Source organism: Monodelphis domestica, chromosome 3 (assembly GCF_027887165.1).
Source record: "Monodelphis domestica isolate mMonDom1 chromosome 3, mMonDom1.pri, whole genome shotgun sequence".
NCBI classification, from domain to species: Eukaryota; Metazoa; Chordata; class Mammalia; order Didelphimorphia; family Didelphidae; genus Monodelphis; species Monodelphis domestica.
In genome coordinates, this window is record NC_077229.1 from 212,321,403 (window position 1) to 212,343,451 (window position 22,049).

The 22,049-nt window shown below is 37.6% G+C and overlaps 1 protein-coding gene across 12 annotated transcripts in view; it reads right to left on the bottom strand.

The window, feature by feature from the left end:
* Nucleotides 1-22,049, bottom strand: part of ATXN1 (ataxin 1) — a 543,129-nt gene that overhangs the window by 196,319 nt on the left and 324,761 nt on the right. For all 12 annotated transcript variants that reach the window (XM_016431756.2, XM_056823470.1, XM_056823467.1 and 9 more), the window contains one exon: nt 11,551-11,674. The gene's annotated coding sequence lies outside the window, so the exon portion shown is untranslated. The remainder of the gene's footprint in view (nt 1-11,550; nt 11,675-22,049) is intronic.

Sequence of the window (22,049 nt, forward strand, 5' to 3'; positions counted from 1 at the left end):
CTTAACTTTTTCTGCTTTGGCACTAGCAATGAGTCTCTGGAAATCTGAACAGAAATAAGGTGAATCAAAATAAAAGCTTCCATTGGATCCAATGTGATTTTGCAATTCACGACACTGTCCATCTGACCAAGGTTTGAACAAAAAGGGAAGATCCTGAGTAAAGTTGGTGAAATGGCAAAGGGTTTTCACTCAAATCCAAAGCAAATACTTGTGTTAATGAAATCAGGTTGTTTTACTTAATGTGGGGGGTGGAGAAGGGAGAGGACAGAGTAGTAGAAACTGGGAAAAGAGAAAAAGGAGAAAAAAAATGGGGGTAAATTATCTCAATGGAAGGGAGCATTGTCCTGGGCAATGCTTGACCCTTACTCTCATCAGAATTGACACAAAGTGGGAATAACATCCACACTTAGTATATATACCCAATAAGGCAATAAAAAGGGAGGGTCAGGGAAAGGTATCCAAAAACAAGAGGGAGAGGGGACTCGAGAAGGCAGGTACACATGAGCAAAAACATTGTGAACAGAGAAAGGCTGAAAGGAAAGAGAAAGATAAATAAGAAAAATAAGATAGAGGGAAAAGTAAAGTTGAACACATTCTTTATATTTTTATTATCCATCTTGACTTTGAAGAATTATCTTCATTATCCATTTACCAAAGCAAATGAAGAACATTATCACCAATTTTTAATCATAGAATGACGTTAACCTAAAGTTCTCACATGCTCAAAACATTGTTAGCAGGTATTTATTGCCTCAGTCACCCACAGTGTGTACCATTGTTTAAACTCTTATGGCAGCTGATAAGTGGGATGATCTGTCTTCTTATTAAAAGAAGTTGGTTTTATTTTTATTTTCAAGAAACCTATACAAACCAAAGTATTCTGTTAACACTCATTTGCAACCAGCTCTGATTTCTTCCACCCCCACTGACATAAAAACATAAAAACAAAAACCCTTTTTCTTTCTTTTATATCTCTATTCTTTCCCCTTGGTTATCTTTCCTCTCCAACCATAACTAGACCATGTCCTATGCATGGACATGAAATTATCTCCCTTGGTATGATCTGGTACCAGAGAAAGGAGGATGACTAGTAAACGAAGATAGATGACTACAGAACCCCTTAAAACTGAAAGAATAAGAAAAAAAGGATCTTCTTTATGTGGAAATCCCATGTGCTTTGAACAATAACCCATTCATTGATGGCATTACCTTGCATATAACATCCTGACCAGACAATGAGTTGCACAAAGGAACATGTCTTCCTTTCCATTGAAAACCATGGAAAACTTTCCATCTCTATGCTAATCCATTCAGAATCATTCCCAATAATTTTTTTTTTTTTGCAGAAATATCAACTTGAGTTATCCTGGTATCTACCATAGAACACATTTATAAAGAAGTCACCAAGATATCCAAAAGAAGCTGAGTGAGGAAGCTTTTGGTATTGATCCAGGGGATTTCTTTTCTATCACACCAATATCAGAAAAGGAAGCTAAATGAATTGTATTGTTGGATGAAATTAAAGGGAGAAGAATAATCAAAAAGTAAGAGTAAGGAGTTTTACTTTAAAGCATTACTTGGACAAATGACTGGAGCTGAGTAGAACTGCAGCTCCTCCAGTTACAAAGGTCTACTTCCAGCTCAAGCTTTGTCAACAGGAAAAGAAGCCAAAAGCAACTGTAGTAATTCGTCTCTCCCCACTTTTGACCTCTGTGCCATCAGATGCCTCCTAAACATCTATCCATGTCCATTACTCTGAATGCTAGTGCTGATTAACAACCAGAAACATGAGCCTTGTTCCCAAGAAAATAATTGATACCATCTCATTTTCTGAGATCACGTAACAACCTGGCCTGGCCCTTACTAAATTCTACAGCTAGCTAACAAACCTGGAATAGACATGAATACCTTTGTTATTCTCCATGGGATGATATCGCAAACCAGGAGGGCTCTATGGGCCATGATCCATAGTAAATGACACTCTCAAGATACCTACTTCTCTTTCTGGAAGCTTGCCCAGCTTAAGGAAATGGAAAATCCTCATGTGAGGGAGGCCTAATTCTTAACTCCTTTCTGACCCTCCTGAGGACTCTTGATGCCATTGCTACCCCTTCACTAGTCCTTAGAGGTGCTCCTGCATGTTGCTAGGTGTTAATGGCGTCACCAGTGGAACAGAGAAATAGATCAGCAGTGGCACCTGGATTGCAAACTCTGAAGATACCACTGAGATACTGATTGTCAGGTAATCGGCTCCCTTAGAGACAGTGTGATCCAAACTGTAACCTGTACCTACCCTCAGCTCACCAAACAATCCAGAGCCTTAATATTCTGTCCTTGAGTTTTTTGTGCAGGCTGGATGAAATAAAATAAAGCTGAAACTCTCATACACAGACAAATTTTAAGAAGAAAAAAGATGAGCTAACCCAGAGCATACTCCACACCTTGAATCTCTGAATCAAACATGGTCATTCTAGAGATCTCCTACAAATACAAATATTGAAGAGAAAATGAATCCCCCTCTCATTTGGGGAAAAAAATTGTCAATGTAGGAAAATGATACACTATGACCAAGTTTCCTGAAAAGGAAATCTTAAAGCCGATAGATGACAGTGAGAAGGAAGATGAGCAGCTATGTTTGCCCAAAAGGAAAAAAATCTATTTGTTTAAATAGAGCCATCCCTTTTCTAGAGTATGAAACTTACACCTCCTCTTAGAAGATAAAGAAGAAAAGGCAAGGGTGACTGTGAAAGTAGGGCTTGCCATGGTAGGGGAAGAGTATGAGTTTTGTGCCTAGTTTTCTTTGTTCAACAATGCTTATAGCCAGTAGCAACACGTAGCAGCCCCAGGCATAAGGATTTCCTATCAAAGTCTAGGATTTTAGCCCTGGAGAAATTACAACTTTTCATTTCTTTGGAAGCTACAAAGGCTTGAGAGAAAAGGAAAATGAATAAAAGAATAACCTGATAGAAACTTTAAAAAACTTTTCAACAGAGGGTCTTTACATTTCTAAGCAGCATCTTCGACATTCCGAGACATGATGCCACACTCCACTGATGAGCAGTACTAATGAAGGGATGTCATAGAAAGTCAAATGGTGACCCAGGTTACTCTGAGTGGCAAAATATGACAGAATGCTGGGAAGACTGTACCATGATGCCAAGGGGGTGAAGCCTTGAGAACCAAAGGAAAATTGAAAGGCAAGAGCAGAGACAAAAAGAAACAGTATTTAAAGAAGAAAGTGGGCAAAGGATTAAAGCAGAAGCCCTTGGCAAATGGATACTTGAATGAAGATTTAGGAACAACTAATTTTGAAAGTTCTGAAGGTAGGAGGAAGACGATCCGTTATATGTCATCAATATTTTAGATTACTATAACATGCTCAGGTAAAGATATTACTCTGACGTTGAAACCAATTGTTATAAATGACACAAACATATTATGAAAATAGAAATAATGGTTTAAAAAACCCAGAAATTTAACACTCCCACATAACCTCGAGCAGGAAGCATTATTACCTATTAGGAAAAATGAATAGGGGGTTTCTCCTAATTGAAAGTTACTTTTTTCTGAAACATGCAATAGAATCACTTGGTTCCTGATAATGAATATATTTTATCTTTAGGACATTATAGGAAAATATATACTCTTGCTCTTTCAGGCCAAGAATATATTTATAGCAAATTAGCTTGTCAATAATTTACCAGAGCTAACAATTCAGAACTGATAATAAATATGTTCTATTTTGTTAAATATATTCCTTGCAAGTAAACTGAATATTTTGCAGTAACAAAAAGAATTGGAGCCATGAAATTGTTTATTCATCTTTTTAAGCATATGGTTCTTTCTATACAGTGCTCTAGGAAGCACTGTCAGAAAGGTGAAAAAGGTGAATGAGTTATTGCTCTGTGCCTTGGTTTCCCTATTACTAAAGTGTAAGCACTGAGAAGTATTAAAGAAGTTACTTAAAAACTATTTGGAGATACAGCTAGGTGAGCCAGGTCTAGAGACAGGAGGTCCTGAGTACAAGTGTGTGATGGGTTCAAACATAGTTTCATATCCTTCCTAGCTGTGTGACCCTGGGCAAGTCACTTAACCCCAAATGCCTAGTCCTTACCACTCTTCTGCTTAGAACCAATACCTAGCATGAATTTTAAAATGGAAGGTAAGGGTATAAAAAAAGAGAACTATATGGAGCTTAATTCTAGTTCTTTTGAGACTGATAATACAGTCAGCAACAAAATAGGCATCTCAACTAGTTGCAATGACAAAACATGGCAATTACTGAAACTAAGTTGCAGAAAGTTTGCAAAACTTATTACAATGTCTTTCTAGGGTGAAGAAGACACCTGGAGCAACCACAACTATTGTGAAGTGTGGCTTGTACAAGGTCCACTTTAGAGACATATCATTAGGGAAAGACCATTTTAGTTACAGAGTATGGTCTCCCTCCAGTACTCAGTTTGTAATGCTAGAGTAACCAGTGCTTGGAGGCAATTATTTTTCTAGGGGTCTCTTTTTGCCATGGCCTTTCTCATGTGAATGCATAAAATATCTCCAATGAAGGGCATTATTCTAAAAGAGCTACAATTCCAGTTTTATCTCTGTCAGTGGCCACATGATTTTCTGATAGAAAAAAAGAACTGTGGCCCTGAGGCTATTAGTACGCAGGGAGTAAAACCAGCTTGGAAACCAACTCATTCAAAACTTCAAACAGAATGTCAAGATTTTCCATCAACTCTCTATCAGGATTTTAAAATAGCTCATCCTTGCTCAAGTACACAGTAGTGCATCACTTCCAGCCATGTGGCAATCCTGCCTCCAGGACTAGAGCAACCCTGGGGAGCTTCTGGGTAATCTCAAAACACCACTAATAGGATGTTCATTAACATTTTCCTTTTGTTCCCCCACCCCATCCCACTGAGGTAGCTACTGCCATTGTGCTCCAGGAGGCGTGGCCTTAGGAGAAGGCAAAGAGGTGGGAAGGGTGTGCCTGGTATGCCCTAAATCCTGCCAGCCCATTCAGGAAGGGGCTCTGACATCAGATTCCCAGAAGGAGTTTCTTACTAATGGGCCCTGCCAAAGATTGAGGTGCCAGAAAAACAGCTTAACAGAAGCAGGGGAGGATGGTCAGCATCAGGGCAGAGTGTCAATGAGGAAAAAAAAAATTAGAGGAGAGTGGTAGAACTTTAAATAACAAGAATGACAATAATAGTAGCTAACAATTATATAGTGTTTCCTATGTGCCAGGCACTGGGCTAAGCTCTTTAAAATTATTATTTCATGATCTTCATAACACTCTGGGAGGTAGGTGTTATTATTATCCCCATTTTACAGATGATAAACCTAAGGCAAACAGAGAGATTAAGTGATTTGCCCCAGATTACACAGCTAAGGATAGATTTGAAATCAGGTCTTCCTGACTCTAGATTCAATGCTCTATCATTTGCTCCAACCTCTATGTAAAGTAAAAGTAGTTAGTTGTCTCAAAGGAGTTTAGCTACTAAAAATGTTCATCCCCCCCTCCCCCTTTCTCTCTGTCTCTGTCTCTCTGTGTTTCTTTTTCTCTCTGGCTGTCTGTCTATCTGTTGGTCTGTCTGTCTGTCTGTCTCTCCTTTGCCTTCCATCTTTGAACAGACACTAAATATTGGTTCCAAGGCAGAAGAAGAGTAAGGGCTAGGCAACTGGGCTTAAGTGATTTGCCCCAGGGTCAGGCAGCAAGACAGTATCTGAGGCCAGATTTGAAGCCAATCTTGGCTTTCTATCCAGGGAGCCACCTACCTAGCTTCCCCTCATTTATCTTTCTACTATGCTGTCAGGGGTCTTTCCTTCCTTCCTTCTGGCCCTTGACTACTTGATCTTTCCTAAATTATATAATAAAAAGAGTAGCAAAATTTAGAGGCTAGAGGAGTGAATTTTCATCTGAAAAATGATGGTGTTGAATTCAATGATTTACAAGTTCCCTTCTTATTCTAAATCTAGGAAATGAAACACATTCACTCAGGCACATAGGGGTATTTCCTATATTATTCTGTGTTTGTGTGTGCTTATGTATACTGGGCAGGGGGTATATTTGTATAATTCTCCTACCTTGGGATTAAAAATTCAGTTATTACTGTTCAAGGTTAAAAAAAGATAGCATAATACAGCATAAATAGGTACAGTGGCATTTGTCTTCTTGTCATCCTGCCCTTCCCTAGAGAAAAACAAAACAAAATAATTCTAGCACTCCAGAGCAGGTTTTTTCCCCCTTAAGAGAGAAAATTCATCATACACATAAATATAAGAGATATTTATTCTTGTAATCCTAAAAAGCAGTACAGGATAATTCTTTCCTAAGAAAGCATTTTTGACCCCTTCCTTCCACACTGCAAAGACATTGAGACATCTAAATTTGTACCAGCACACAGTTCTTTGATTCCAAGAACATGTATTGTCCAAATATAAATAGAATGAAAATTATGTTATTCAATAAACAGTGAGTTTCTAGGCAGAGAGAATGCATTAGAGTCAGCTCCTACTTTGGGAATGAATGTCGATGTAAATGGCGATGAAATGATTTGATTAAGAGAAAAAAAATAGCCACCAAAGGTTCCTCTCAAATATCGACCAATGTAAGTCACTGAAATAAAAAAAAAGGAGAGGAAATCAAGTTATGACATAAATTTCTGTAGATACAAAGCAGACACCTTGGGACTCTATTGAAATTCACTTTAAAAGAAAATGTAGCTCTTCATTTAACCATGTACATTATGTATCTTTAGCATTTTGTCTTTGGGAGAAAGATGAATATACTGTCCAACTGTGAACAGCTTTGCTACTATCTACAGGATAAAATGCCTCAAATATTCCACCCTGGCAGAGGGTCAAGGTTCTTTCATGAACCATCTCGGATGCTGCCTGCTTTTTCCTTTCAGGATGTCTCTTCCTGGTGTGGCCCAGGCCTGTACACAAGAAGTTTAATCCCATACACATACAATCCATGGACATGGCACATTTTACTTAAGGAAGTATGAGGAGAAAGTTCAGGAAAAAACCCTGGCTAACCCTTTGCTTCTACACTTAACATCCTCTAAAACATAGCTAGGAACATTCTGGAAATCTGGGGTAACTTTAGAACCAATTAAGTTCAAAAGTGTCACAGATTTCATGTTCCAAAAAAGGTTCCAAACTTGGATCCATTAAAAGTTATTTTTACTAAAAATTATTCTCTTCTGAAGAAAGAAAATTAATACCTATGGATTACCAGGGTAAGGTAGTTTAATAAATGGCACCATGGTGCTTTGATAGAAGGCAAAGATGATCTTTTAACTCCTAGGGAGTAATTTACTTCTGTTTTTATGACAGGATAAAATCCCTGAGTTTTTAGAATGACTGTGAATGAATCTTATGAAAAACCCACTCCTTTTGAGGAATGTAGCAAGCAGATTTGGGGGTTCAGCTGTATTGCCTTGTTACAAAATCATGGAATGTTGGAGATGGAAAGGATTTTAAAGGTCATCTAGTCCAAACCCCTCATTTTATAAAGGCCCAAAGGGATAAATTATGAAGTGGAGCCCAAGGTCCCTCAGTAGCAAAATCAGGACTGATACCCATGTTCCCTGATTATTATTTCAGGGCTTCTTCCATTATATCAAATTGCCAATCCTCAGCTGAATCTCTTTCCTATCCTAAAATCCTAGCTTTGGGCCTCTGTGAGCTAAGCTCACTATGTAATAGGCAGGTGGAAAATAAGGATTAGTAAAAGAATACCCCCAATTCATTTTGATTGAGTTATTGTCTACAATGAGTTCGGAAGATGAAAACATTACTCACAGTGAGTGAAGGGATAGTATTTAAACCACAACAAACCAGTTACTTCTCTTCTTTTTAGCAAATATACATTTTCGTCACTGGCTTTTCAACTATAATGGCATACAATAACACTGACTTTGGGGTGATCATTGTATCAAAACCAGGGGAAAATATGATCTCAATATCATAAAAATGCACAAAGATTTTGAAAGATTAGTGACTTCCAAATTTACTAAAAAAGCAGAGAAAGCCCCCAAGAAAAGGGTAGTTTGCCAAAGAAAGCCTGGTTCCTTGGTAATGAGGGCTTTCTCTGGAATTTGGCCCTTTGTACTTCTTTCTTGACTTCTTCAGCTTACAAAAGTATTTTAAAATTACTTTAAGCCTAGATTGTGGCATCTGAAAATTTATAGTCCATAAATTTGAAAAAAATTCCTTTTAATGCCAAACCTTTTATAGGGCATCTTGTAAGTGATGAGAAAGAATGATTAAACAAAAGAATAGATTGAATATCCAAAAGTTAACTTGAAGATAATATAGTACAATATAATAAACCTTCTTTAAGGCACTTGGCTCCACTAGAACTGAAATTGCCCTTTTAAAATCAGATGATGGATAATTCTTAACTACTGCCTGAATCCAGAAACATTTCACAACTAAAAATATTCAAGTATCATTGTGACTTTCTTTGAACCCAATTCCCCAAGGGTATAAGTTATTTACTGCTGATAAATTAGCTACTTTCGGTGATATAGTAACTTTTTACACACACTTGGAGACTGTTTATTATCAAAGGGTTTCAGATGAGGCTGTTGTTTCTCTGTGGCATATAACACATACTTGCTAATCAATACATATGACATATGCCACAGAGTAATTCATGGCAATGGAGTAACATGTGGGTGGAAAGAATGAATGTACCTTCCAAAGTAGTAACCTAAAAATAAGGAAAAATAAGATAAACTTAAAAAAGCAAGGCTACTCAAAATGAATATCTATAATGTCATTTAACATTAAAAACATAATATTTTTCTTATCCTACAACATGAACTCCCTTTTTTGAATATATGAGAACTGACAAAATGTAATGAAAGACAGAAAAGTTTTTATCTGTGAAGCACTGGGAATTTAGAAACATCATTTTTAAGGAATGAGTTTAAGGTTTATGAGTGTGTCATTTTCCAGAGAAACTCAATAAAAAAGAATTCCCTAACAATGATGAGTCTCTCCAGATTTGAGATCCTTATTTGAGGATGACATTATATTAATTAATTATAACAAGCCTGAGAACACTGCACGTCCACTACTCTGGGTGGGGCTGTCTACCCTGTATTTTTTTAATTAAAGAAAAAAACAAAACCTTTAGCCTCTCTGGAGGCTTCTCCCACTTCCTAGACCCATGTACAGAGCTACCTAACCTCTTGCCCATGTATAGCCCTGATTCTCACTGCAGTCTCACTTTTTCTGAATAAATTTAATAGGAAAAACGTTACAAAAGAGTGCTGCCTAGCTTTCACTGTGGATCCCCACTCTACCCCAAATAGATAAAAACCATAACCTATTCATATTATTATGTAGCTGGATAGGCAGCCTGCTGTATCAGTGACGTGCTAGCTATATGTGAGTGTGTACACATCTGTATCATTTATGCATAGGAAAGTCTACACATGTATGCATGTGTGTATACAATGGATATAGGTGTACAAGTAGTATATAAATGCACCTATGTGTACATAATTGTACATATCTAGAAGAGGCAATATAGAAGAAATTAAATCTAGGCACATATTTGACAAGCAGAAGGAGATCAAGCAAGAATAAATCTTGAAAATGTGTAATGTGTTCAGTCATTCTACATTGTTCATGATGGCATAAGCCAACCCTTTAACACTAGTCTTTCCCTAGTGCTCTGTGGTGGCCACCATTCATAGAAAACTTGGTCGAAGAAGAACTGAAATTTCTAGTAACCCAAAGGGCAATATGTGATCAATCCAAGCAAAACATAAGCTACTTAAGACTGGGAACTGTCTCATTTTTGCTTTTGTATTCCGAGCACCTAAAATAATTCTGGTAGGCATGTATCAACAACTCGGTAGAGGAGGCTGTGAAGTATTCTGAATAAAGTACTGAATCTAGAGTCAGGAAGTCTTTAATTCAAGTTCTACTTCAAACATTTACTAGCCTGGGCAAATCACTAAACCTTTCTTGGTCTCAGTTTCTTGTTCTGCAAAATGGGATTCTGTAGAGTCAAATTCATGGGATTGAAAAGCTCAAGAGAGATAATACATGCAAAGTACTATGAAACCTTAAGGTGTAACAAATGTTAACTGTTACTGTTGTTGATAAATAATCATTTCTTGCTTGATGCAGAGCAATCAGAAATGGTTGGGCAAAATAACAAATGAGATCAGAAGAGAAAGTGGGCTGAAGATATATCAATTTTTTTACCTGAAGAATGGGGATAATATATTTGCATTACTGACTTTACAGGGTTAATATTAGGGAAAGCACTTTGTAAGTGACACAGTGCAATAACTAAGAAATAACTGATAGCAGTACATTGGAACTCAGAAGATATTAAAATAGGATCCTTAACCTGGGGTCTGTGAAATTTTTTAAAAAGATATATTTTGATAACTATATTTCAACATAATTGATTTCCTTTGTGATCTTGTGTTTTATTTTATGCACTTACAACATTATTTTAAGAAGAGGTTCTTAGCTTCCACCAGACTTCCAAAGGGTTCTGTCACACCACCGACCCCTCCATCCAAGAAAACAAGAAAACAAAACAAAAAAGACTGAGACCCTGCATTAAAAGAACTGGGGGAAGGCCACCTTTGTGAAGGACTTACAGAAAAGGATAAGAAGGCATGGAAGGTTGCAATCAACACAGGCATAGAGAGTATCTGTGAGGATGATGAAAATATAGAGCTATCTAAATATTTCCAGGATTCCCATTTCCCAACCCAAGATAATTTCTGTTTTTTGGGGGGTATTTTTTACTGATGAAAAATTTCTTCTGAATTTCTTTTCATTACATGTTTCAGAAAAGCACACCAAAACTCCTGAGTGTAGCCTCACATGACCCAACCATAGCTAGTGGTATGTTACTTCTAGGTTTCATGAAGCTCAGTTGGAAGGGGGGAAGGCTTCTACCTCCTTAGTATTCAAACTATAACTTTTTTATGAAAATCAGCTGGATATTGACACACAGATTTAACTAATCTCAAAATCCCATTCTGGTGACCTAAGACTGACCACAGTATGCCAACTTGGAATCAAAGAAACATAATAAAACGTTCCTATTTGCATACCTTCAGTTTAACAAAAGTCACAAGTCCATTTAAATCCACTGAAGCCTCATGCAAATAAAAATACTAGTTGAGCAGAAATCTTGGCTACTCAATACATCTTAAAACTATTATTCTTTTCTTTTTTCCTTAATTATTCCACTATAAATCTTCAACAGCCTGGTTTATTGAAGCCACTATAAAGCAGATGGCCTTTAGCAAAAGAAATGGTTCTGTTTGAATTATGAGATTTAGTAATGCCTCCCCTCTAACTCCATAAACTGATCATGAAGATTGTGCGCAAAAAGTTCTTTTCCATGAAAAATCTCTTCCCTCTGTCCATAATAAAAAAAAATAGTTGATAATAACTAAAAAACTAGCCTTTCATTCTGGCCCAGTCAAATCCACTGAATCAGAATACTTGACAAATCACGTTACTATAGATGCCATACTATGGTTGTTAACTTACAACATTCACTATGTCCTTTTACAGGTTGTCCTGGCTTATTCTTCACCATGGAGATTTTTCAGAAGTTGCTGGATTGCTCAGAGGCTCAGGTGCCTTTTCTCTTTCATAAGAAAGAGGAAAAAACCTAAGAAGGAAAGAAAAAATCAGAAAGAGGAAAATGTATTAAATGACATTTTCTGAACAGACATATTCTTCTCTATTAGCTGGAGTTTGATTTCCTTTATTTTTTTTAAAGTAAAGATTCTAAGATTTTAACACATAACTCCATATGTTGTAAGGTTCAGTAGACGAGGATTCTGGTCTGTTAATGGAATCAGCTGGAGATAAGTTTGCAACATTGTCCTGACCCTTAGCTTTACCATCTGAAGTAGAATGGATGGGGCAATTATCTCTCTGGGCTGTTGGGGGTATTAAGAAGATCACATTTCCTGAGAAGAAAGTCCCTATGTAAATACAAAGTATTATTAGTGGTCATAAGCCTGTTACTGAACAAACACTGAGCTAGAACATAAAATGTAAGGGTGGCTCAGCACCAACAGTCATTATCCTTCCAGCACCCAAACATCTTCTTCCCCATCAGCAATGCTAAAGCTTTTTCTTCTACAGAAGGGGGTGGGTGGGAAGAGGAAGAGACACTGAAGAATTCTGAGTCTGAGAGAAAAAGACAAAGAAAAAAAGAAAGGGTAGAGACAGAGAGGGGGGAAACAGCAAGGGAGGAGGGAATGGATGTGTAGAGGGAGGGGTGAGGCAAATGAAGTGCTTGGTGGTGGCTCATTACTTGGAATACACTGTGTGAATGGTTGATATTGTCGGTCTGCTGTGTTGTGTGCATGGTATGTGTCTATGGTGCTGTGAAATTTTCCACTTGGCTGTCCTCCATATCCACCCACTGAGAATAACGCTTACACATACTGAAAAGTGCCACAGCAAGGCCATTGCTCAAGGAAGCCTGGACTTTTTTTTTTTTAAAGAAAAGATCTACTCATGTCCTAATCACAAGTGTTTTACACGCCTGAATTTCTTATAGTTCTCTTTTCCTTTAAAGTGCAGCCAGGAATAGCTCTTTCTGGGCCAATACTATCAAGTTATTTTGACTTGTGTGCCCTTGAGAGGCATACTTGAGGTGAAGGAACTCACATTAGTGGTTTTGGGGGTTAGGGACTATGAAAAACATGGAATTTTAAGTGCTAAGCTAGGGTCCTTCCCTCTACTAACCCACCCCAGGAAATCCTAATCACCCACAGCTGACATTCATTATTTCTTTTTCCAGGCTAACAAGCACACAGAGGACACAGGTGGGAGTTGTAGTGTCATCATCAGGGGCTTGCAAATATTTGCTACAGAGACAAGTTGCCACTTAGCTCATCAAAAGCGAGAATGAATTACACTCAAACCTTAGGGCTGAAATTGACACATCAGAAACCAAGAATGAATTATTCTCAAACTTTAGACCTGACAAAAAGCACCGACAAATGTAATTACAAATAAAGAATTTAAAAATGCAGCTGAGGCAAAGATGATGGTTCAGACTATAAAGTAGTTCTTTCATCTATTTCTTTTCTGCTTATGCTCCTCAATGCCTGCGTGGGTCATCTTCTTTTTTATATATCCTTGATTCTTAGCACAGTGCCTGGCACAAAGTAGGTGCTTTAGTCAATGTTTACTGAACTGCTTTGCATAATATTTTTGCCACATGCCTCCTACTAAATTATAATGTAATGTAATATAATAAAAGCTACATGAGTCTGTATCTTATCTGAATGTCATACCTTATCCAGCAACATGCTCTGTAAAGCAAGGGACATTTAATAAGTGGTTAGTTAAAATATAGAAGAATATAATTAAAATAGAAGTCTAAAAATATGGACCCAATCTCGGAAAAATCAACTTGACAAGTCAAGGTTAGATGCTTTCTCTTAAAAACCTCTGATATGAAAAGTCCTTCATAATTTCTCTCATGAGCCTAGGATTTGACTCAATTCAACACATATTTATGAGAAAAATTCCAGTTTATATGGTGCTTTAAGGTTTATAAAGTATATTCCTCAGTGGAAAAAAATGGAGGAAGTAGTTAGTTTAATGAATATCCCTGCTTTTACATTTGAAAGATTAAGTTCAGAATGGTGAAAATATCTTGGCACAGGCACTCAGCTGGAAAATTTCAGATCCTTAGAGTCCAGGCTTTTGGGGTGCTACCCTGGCAGTTTTCTTTCCTGGTCTTGAAACTAGTGTCATTTTTGTTTGTTGGTTGGTTTGAACAAGATGAACACCTCGACCCACCAACATAAAAGGCTCATTTGGATTTTTTCCACGGCTCTTTCTATTCCAGGATTTGCCCTGGTTTAATTCTTCATCTGAAGTAAATCAGTAATCCTCTCTCCTCTCCCCTTTCCCTTCAGGTTTCCTAAAAGAGCCTGGGACAGGTTCATTCATGTTTCCCTATGAATGAAGAGACTAACTTATATCATTTGTGTAGCTTATGCTATCTTCACAGATTTTCTAATGAATATATTCTTCCACCATACCATTAAACTAATTGTCATTTCTAGAGTAATAATTATCAAAGGGATATAAGATTTAAACTTTGAAGCAAACCAATCCACCAAAAGGGGGGGGGAAGATGTTGAGTATTTAGGGATCCTAGGAGAAAAAAAAAGATTTCCTTCTACTTTAGACATCTAAACTTTGCATGGTCCATGACACATTAGTCTGAGTTTACAGCCATTCCCTAAGACAATCTTCTTTGTTGATCTCAGCAGAAGGAAAAGCTGGGCAGACAAAGAAACAAAGAATGACAGAAGCAATTCTTGGAAAATATTTGGTCCAATACTCTGCCCAAAGGTAAGCATGGAGAATATTTTCTCCAGCCTGACAAGTACCTTCTCTCTTCAGAGAAGGGAAATATAGACTACATTCCTCCTCATTCTGCATATCACTTTCTGTCTGTACCAGCGACTTTATGTGCTGATTATATCAAATTTATTGCATTGTCATGTGTGTATATATGTGTATACACACACATATGCGTGTCCTTGCTTGGGGGAAGGCAGTTGGATGGGCATTTTGATCCTAATCTGAGATTTCATTAGTAAAGGGAATTCCCCAGCACAGAAACATGGAAATTCCCCTTTTCTGAAAAATCTGAAAAAGATAATTTTTTTAAAAATTTAACCCTTAGTTTCTGTTTTAGCAACAACTCTAAATAAGGCAAGAGCTACGTAATTGGGGTTAAGTGACTTACCCAGGGTCACACAGCTAGGAAGTGTCTGAGGCCTCCTGATTCCAGGCCAGGCACCCTATCTATTTCGACATCTAGATGCCCCCATCATTAACTTATAACTTAAAGTCCACAGATTGTCTGAGGGACCTAAGGGCTAACGAGCTTGCCTATGGTCACATGGCTATTATGGGTCAGAGATGGAATCTGAATTCAGGTCTCATTGACTTATGCTGAATATCCCCCTTGTTGGAATGCCTCTTATCTTACACTCCTATAAACACACATTTTATTATATTGTTCTTGGTTTCATACATATAAATCAGTCTCTAGGATAAGGATATATATATATATATATATATATAAGTGCTATGGTGGCAGTTTTGGGGGCATGGTGCAAGGCATATGGTAGGTAATCAAAAATACTTGTTGAATTGAAATTATCCAAACTACTTAAGAAACATGTTACAGGTGACTAATATGGAAATATGTTTTGCATGATTGCAAATGCATAATCTATATCAAAATTGCTCACCATCTCAAGAAGGGAGGGAGGAAGGAAGAGAATTTGGAACTCAATGTTTTAAAAATGAATAAATTTTAAGACTGATTTTACATGTAATTGGGAAAAATAATTTTTTTAAAGAGAGAAACATGTAACAGGAATCTCCATGCTATAAATGTATGCCTTTTTCTATCCCCAAAGATGACTACAAAGCAGAGGGTATCAAGTTACCATTCTCCAAATAACAGTCTGTCACTTAACCAGAGTCATGTTCTATCGTGCCCTGCTTTCTTTAGACTAAATAATCTAAATTACTTTAAACTTTCATTCTGGAATCAGTTTTGCTATCTTATATATATTTTAGATAGTCCCTGCATGTGACTTTTTAAAATTAATGTTTGTTACATTAAACATTTGTGGTTACATTAAAATACCCAGTTAACTCCCTTCCTTCCTTCCTCTCCTCCCCCCATTAGAGAAGGCATCATTTGACAAAAAGTAAAGATCCAAGTTTTAGGGGGATAAGAATTCACTATTTGATAAAAATTATTAGGAAAACTGGAAAGTAGTCTCACAGAAACTAGATATAGACCAGGATCTTATATCATTTGCAAAGATAATATCAAAATGGAGGTGACTTTTCTAAAAAACCATTTTGATGGAAAAGTTGGGCATAGAAAACAATCAATAAAGTGTATTCACTGCTTTCTCTCTGCTAGGCACTGTGATAAACACCTGGTATACAAAGAAAGGCAAACTCATCCTCTGTGCCCTAAGGAGTTCATACTTTAATGGATGTATCAACATGCCAACAACTATGGACCAAAAAAAAAAATACATTCAGAGGAGGTAGAAGGCAATATCAAAGAGAAGGTGGGAATGAAGAGAAGTGGGAATACCTCCTGCAGAGGGTCGGAGATAGGCTGAATCATGAAAGAAGCCAAAATAGATGTGAGGAATTAAAGCATCCCAGGCATTAGGAAATGGAGTCAATGGATGGAGGATTGTACAGATGAGGAACACAGAGGACCAGTAAGCATGCACAGGGGATAAAGTACAAGAGGACTGGAGAGGTAGGAAAGAACCAGGTCATAAAAGGCTTTTAAATGACAAGCAAAACATTATGTACCCAGAGGTAATGAACAGAAAATCACTGGAGTTTGCCAGGTGGGAGTAGAATAACATACTTAGACCTTCACTTTCAGAAAAATTACTTCTTCAATAAGAGGAGGCTGGACTGGAGAGGGTATAGACTTTATGAAAGGAGGACAAGCTGGAGGCTAGTTCAACAGTACAGATTGGAGGAGATGAGAGCCTGCACCAGAGTGGTAACTATGGGCAGGGAAAGAAGGGGACATATATGAGAGATATTATTAGGATAAAAATGATAAGACTTGGCAACACAATTAATACTTAGAATCAATGTGAAAGAGGAATCAAGTATGAAAATGCAGTTTAGTGACTGGGTGACTAGGAAGATGGGGTGTCCTAGATAGTAACAGTGAGGTTTGGAGAGAAACATAATAAGCTATTTTATTCCTGTTGAGTTTGAAGTGCTTATGGACATCTAAGTAGAGATATCAAAAAGGCAGTTAGTGATTGAAACTCATGAGAAATATCAAGGTTGGATATACAGATCTGGGAATAACCTTTTCAGGTGTTCACTGAGCTGATGAGCTCATCAAGGGAGATAGCAGAGAAGGAGAAAAGGAAAGGGCTTCGGACAAAGCTTCCAGAGAATACCCCCAACTAAGGAACTGAGATCTTTGGGGTTTGCATTTAATCACAATGTCACAGTGTACATGTGGGGAGGGATAACTTTAATGAACTTAAAGAATGACAGAGCACTAGAGAAAGAGTATATTTTAAATATCAGGAAACATTTTGTCCAATTTTGAAAAAACTTGGTTTAGCAGTTTCCCACTGACTTGTGCAATATGTATTTGCCCTATATTTATCTTCTCTACTGGCATTATTTGGAGAATCTTCCTCCAGTAACATGCATACTAATCATTATAGAAACTCCATTATGAAGTGTGAAATGAGCAGAACCAAAGGATCATTTTATATGATAACAGAAATATTGTTTGAAGAATAATTTGTGCATGTCCACCTCCAGAGAAATAAACAAAGCGTAGTTTTTATATATATAAAGAAACTCTAAGAAGCAATAGAAGGTTATATGAAAGCTTCTTTATCCAGCTCAGAAGTGAAGTTTTCCTTAGGACCTATAAGAAATAGGACTGCTAGTAATTGCCATGTTAGGAAATGTTTCTTCCACATGAAAGAGCTCGATTTGAAAGAATTATAAATGTTATTTACAATGGCCTGAGACTAATAGACACCCAGGAAAGATTAACTAGTTCTAGGACACTTACCACAGGACAAATTCCTAGACAGATTTCAAGGCAAGTTCCTTAACAGGTGTTTATTCCATTGGCATAGGGAGAGAAAGGAAAACAAATGGGGAAAGTATCCACTTAGGAAGGTCACACATTTAACTTAATTTCAATGGTGTGATTAAATCATCATTGTATCCATAGATTATTATCATGGCAATGTTTTCTTCCCAGATTGGTAGTCTGTTGGCCTCTGGGATGCCTTGGGCTATCTCCTCCTTGCTATCAATTAGAATATGTTCGTGGAACATAAATTAATTTTAGTATTAGCTCAAGAAAAAGAAGACAAAGTCAGTACAATGAGAAAAATCAAATAAGGAAAAAGTCATGCTAGGAATACGGGAGAGAGAAGAATGAGAATAGGAGATGAGGATGGATAATCCAATTTGGTGACAGTATTAGATTTAATCAATTAATTTTTAAGTTCTTTAAAAATTAATCACCTACTATGTGCCAGAAATTAGAAGGCAGTATGGCATTATAAATGGAGAACTGACATCTGAGTTATGTCTTGAGCTCAAATTCGGATGGATATATGCTGGTTTGAGCAAGTTAATTAACTTCAAAATGGCCCTAGGCAACTCTCTGGTTGTAAATTGAAGAGGAGCTACTGATTTGCATGGGGTAAAAAATGGGGTAAAGGAAATTCCTGGGGGAGAGGAAGGGAGAGGTCCCTATTCTGAAGAAATTAAATATTCAGTTAAAGAAAAATACCAGGAACTATGTTGGATGCTGAGAAAACTAAAATGAAACAATATCTTCCCTCAAGGAACTTAAAAGAACCATGGAGGGAAATAACATATAGAAAGATAAGCAAATTAATAAATAATAAAACATTAAGTCCTTACTGTGTACTGTATATTATCTTAAAATTCTCATATATTTAGTCCAACCACAAAATTTAATTTCTTACAATGTAAAGTACTATGTCAACTGCTAGGAAAATAAATATAAAAAATAATCTCCCTTCTCCCTGCCCCCTTGCAAGGAACTCACATTCTAATAGGGTAGACAAAGGACAGTAGAAAGAGAATAGTCTAGAAAATTAAAGGAGAAGCAGGCTGTGGCAGGCCTTGAATGCCTCTATCAGGCATTTACATTTTATCCCATAGATAATGGGAATCCACCACATGTTTCTGAATCTATAATAATGTAAAGGGAACAACTAATTCACTGGAAAGATTAATTCCTAGGGTAGCAGTTAGTCTACAAACATTTACATTAAGCACTCACCCCATGCCAGGCACTATGTTAAACACTGAGGATAAAAAGAAGGGCAAGATGGTCCCCAGTCTCAAGGAGATCACAGTCTAATAAAGGAGTTAACACATGAACATATGTACAAATGAGCTTTATGCAGGATAAATTCAGGATAAATTGGAGATAATTAACAGAGGGGAGGCACTAGAATTGAGAGGGACTGGAAAAGGAGTAAGATTTTGGCCAACCACAAAATTTAATTCCTTAGAATGTAAAGTACTATGTCAACTGCTAGGAAAGTCAGGGAAATCAGAAGGTGGAGATGAGGACAGAGAGCTCTTGTTGTATGAGGGAGAACTGTGAAAAAGACCAAACCCATAGAATGGAGTGTTTGGTTTGAGGAATAGCAACGATGCCAATATCACTGAAGAGTATGTGTGTGTGTGTGTGTGTGCGTGTGTGTGTGTGTGTGTGTGTGTTTGTGTGTGTGTGTCTGTGCACATGCATGCATGTGTGTGTTGAGGAACTGTAAAGTATAAGAAGACTAGATGTGAAAAGAAATGTATTAAAGACAAGAAGACCACTTAGGGAATTATTATAATAGTTCAGGTACATGATAATGAGGGCTTGAATTAACCTGGGCTGTAGTGTGATGGAAAGGAAAGGAATATAGCACATATGGTAGCCAAAGAATCAACAAGCCTTAACAATAGTTGAGGGTGAGGAAATGAATGAAAAAAATTAATAATCATTTGCCATGTGCTATAAGCATTAGGAATGCAAATACAAAAGTCAATACAGTCCCTGCTTTGAAGGAGCTCACACTCTAATAGCAGGAGAAAGCACATGTGAATTTTAGTTTTACTCCACCCTGCTTAGTCTTTAGGATTCTAGCAACCAGGAATGGATACACCCCCACTTAAGGATGTAAGTAGGGGAGGATGACCTATGACAGGCATGTGCTAGCAAGTGACAAATCAGAAACAACTGACTGACCCCCTGGGCAGTCCTAAGCCAAGTTTAAGCCACCATTGGTACATGTGAGACACAGGAAGTGAAGTAAAGAACTGCCATTATATTTCACATCACTTCCTGTGAACTCTTTCTCTGTGGTGTTGGGAACCTGTGGTGGCATTTGGCATGCTTGTGGCTTTAGCGGAATTGGTGTGGAGTTTACTGGGAGGAGTCTGCAGAGTGGTTTAGGTGAGGCACTTCCCCTGAATCAACCTTGGTGAGTGAGAAGGTTGACTCCCCTTTTCCTTGACCTTCTGAAGGGACTATCCTCCGAGGAGGCCCCTCATCTTGGAGGAGGCCTCCTGGCTGGAAGCCCAACTAAATTTAATCTTCTGAGAAGGCCCCTTGGCTAAGGCCGCTGAACTCCTCTTAGCTTAGTCCAGGCCAGAACAGATCTTCTACCCTTTGCCTCTTCTCCTTCTTCTTTATTTCTTCCTTCTATTGTAAATAAACCACCATAAAATCCCATACTGACTTGAGTATTTCATTGGGATTGAATTTAAATCCCTGGCGACCACTAATATAATATATTCAGTCATATCCCCTAATTTTACCCCTAAAACACATGAAGGAAGATTAAGCAACAGAGTAGACTGAAAGGTAAAAAATTCTAAGAGTGAAACAGCTGATTGGAAGGCAAGGCCCAGGCATCCTTGGGTGATGGCAGCAGTCAGAGGATAGAACTGGAGGGGCAAGGGAGGGATCTGGAGAGCATAGAGGGCTTGAGGGCAGATGGTAAGGACTAGAAGACCTTAGGAAGAAGAGAGGAGAAAATGGTGTCATTTAAAGAAACAAAGAATGAGGGGAAGGAAAGGGCCTGGGAGAAAAGTCAAAAGTTTACTTTTGTGCTGAGATGAAACATGGCATAAGTAACCTATACATTGGATAATCTCAATCTATACTGGCTGGCCTCTAAATTTAACTGTGGGTCTCCTAAAAGACACACAGAAAGAAGATTTAACTTCTCACTGACAATGAGGATATTTTTACCTCAAAAGACCAAGAGGATTATTAAAAGGTCTACTGGGGGGTGGGGGGGGAAGTTAAATGACTCAGTGGAAAGAAAGCCAGGCCTGGATTCAAATCTGTCCTCAGATCCTTCCTTACTGAAAAGTAACAGTTAATGAATCAGGAAATATAGTCACTTGAAGGCTACTAACTACAAAAATATTTTCTAAAATATAAAGTTAGTGACACTTTTAATTATGTTACTTCAAAGTCACTCAGTGATCAGTAGGTATTTTGTAGTTTCATTTACATCAGCCTCACTGATCTTGCTTCCTTAAGTTCTTTTTCTTTTTCTCTTTTATAAAGGAAAATCTGTAGTATTTAACCTCTTTCTTACTGCCACTTTGGAGAGAACCTATGTGGATAAGTACTCTGACCTTCCAAGGAAATTGGAACAAAAATGTTTTAAAACAACAGTACTTTCAAAACTCTCACTCCTTTGCAGGGCGGTTTAATAAAACGATTCTAGCACAAAACAGAGTTTTCAACCAGGCAAGCCATGAACACTAAGTAATAGAGATAAATAGCACTTGGCATTAAATGTGGGATTACCTTTTGAAACAGTCAGCGCAGGTATACTTTGATGTGGGTTGCTTGGTGTGGTGTAGAAGAGCTAAGAATTGTGATTATTCACTCTTTTACTTCTTCCTTTCTATGAATGGAAACTCTGATTCATTATTTGGGGCTTGAGTCTGTATGTGTCCATTTCTGTAAGTTCCTAAATGTATACACCTGCCTGTTGAAGCATGTTATAAATAATGCCACAGAGTGGAAGGCTGCAGAAATGCTAGGAAAGAGTATATATAGAAAGTTCAAGGAATAAGACCAATTGCAAAAAAAGCAATCAATGAATGGAAGGCTCTGGAACACTTACAGTCCAAACTCTGCAAGGCATATGCACATTTTTCCCAAGTCCTCTCTAAGAAGCTGACATTAGTGGTCGGACACAAGATACTCAAAGATTCAGTGACACCCAAAAAATCCCCAAGATCACACCTATCCTAGATAAATCTCTTAAAAAAAAAACATACACCCCTTTGGCAGGCTGGGGAAGACTATGGGACTCCTCAAGGCAGCCAGGTCGTACAGTGGATAAAAGCACTGGGTCTGGAGTCAGGAAGACCGACCAACTGTGTGACCCTCCACAAATCATGTC